This window comes from Anabrus simplex, chromosome 1 (assembly GCF_040414725.1).
Source record: "Anabrus simplex isolate iqAnaSimp1 chromosome 1, ASM4041472v1, whole genome shotgun sequence".
Lineage (NCBI taxonomy): Eukaryota > Metazoa > Arthropoda > Insecta > Orthoptera > Tettigoniidae > Anabrus > Anabrus simplex.
This window is the reverse complement of record NC_090265.1, coordinates 1,025,397,290-1,025,398,657: the sequence shown is the minus strand read 5'-3', so window position 1 is coordinate 1,025,398,657 and position 1,368 is coordinate 1,025,397,290.

The following is a 1,368-nucleotide window of genomic DNA, read 5'->3' as shown; positions in this document are numbered from 1 at the left end:
GAGCCGGGTATCGAACCCGGGCCTCCGGGTGTGACAGCTAATCACACTAACCACTACACCACAGAGACGAACGAATTTTAAACTCCATTGCTTAATTCGTCTGGTTCGGAGCTTGGGTGTGTGTGTGCTGTCTTCATCATTAGAGTTCATGTTAGGTACGGACCATTCCTCACAGATCGCCTATAGGGCGTCATCTCTAAAGGTCTGCACCACGTCTCTCCGGATGCATACGCCATTATTATCATTAGGCAACCGGCCTCTATTAACACTAATCAGAAGGAATTTAGAAGATGCCTGACCTTCGAAGAATATAGGCATCTGCAAAGAAAAGGGAAGTCGATAAGGGGGAAGAAAATTAAGGACTTCCTAGACCTTTCAAACCAAATAACGTCGGGGTCGGAAGAGAACAAGTGTTGACCAAGGGTGGTTGGATAGGAAAGATTTAGTCAGAGGCCTGACACAAGTACGTGGAAGCAATGCTAGAATCAGCTACCGAAACCGTGGTTGCGAACCGAAGCTCCCTAATTGAGCTTCTTAGTTCCCTCATTTAGTCACCTCTTACGACAGGCGGAGGAAACCGTGGGTGTATTCTACCATCCCCGTCCACAGGGTACTTTATTGCTCTTATAGCATCTTTTATTGGAGCGACCGCACCGCCCTCACCATTTCTTCTTCTTCCTTATCTGTTTACCCTACAGAGTCGCTTTTTCCCTCGGACTCAGCTAGGGAGACCACCTCTTCCGCCTCAAAGGCAGTGTCCTGGAGCTTCAGACTCTGGGTCGGGGAATACAACTGGGGAGGATGACCAGTACCTCGCCCGGGCGGCCTCACCAGCAATGCTGAAAAGGGGCCTTGCGGGGGGATAGGAAGATTGGAAGGGATAGACAAGGAAGAGCGAAGAAAGCGGCCGTGGCCTTAAGTTAGGTTCCATCCCGGCATTTGCCTGGAAGAGAGGTGGAAAACCACGGAAAACCACTTCCAGGATGCCTGAGGTGGGAATCGAACGCACCTCGACTGAGTTGACCTCCCGAGGCTGAGTGGATCCCGTTCGAGCCCTCGTACTACTTTTTAAATTTGGTGGCAGAGCCGGGAATCGAACCCGGTCCTCCGGGTGTGGCAGCTGATCACACTAACCACTACACCACAGAGGCGGACCCGCCCTCCCCACACAAGATTATATTCTTTAGTAATGCCTTGAAGTCAATAGACCATCGATGTTTCACGACCTGACCACTTCCGAGAACGAGAAGGTTGAGTAATGGAAGAGAACGTCCATAACGGGCCAAAAGGTAAAATCCAACTACAAAGGAAGTCCCGTGATCTCCACTCTACCAATCAAAATTTATAAACCCCTGAGAGAATTGAACA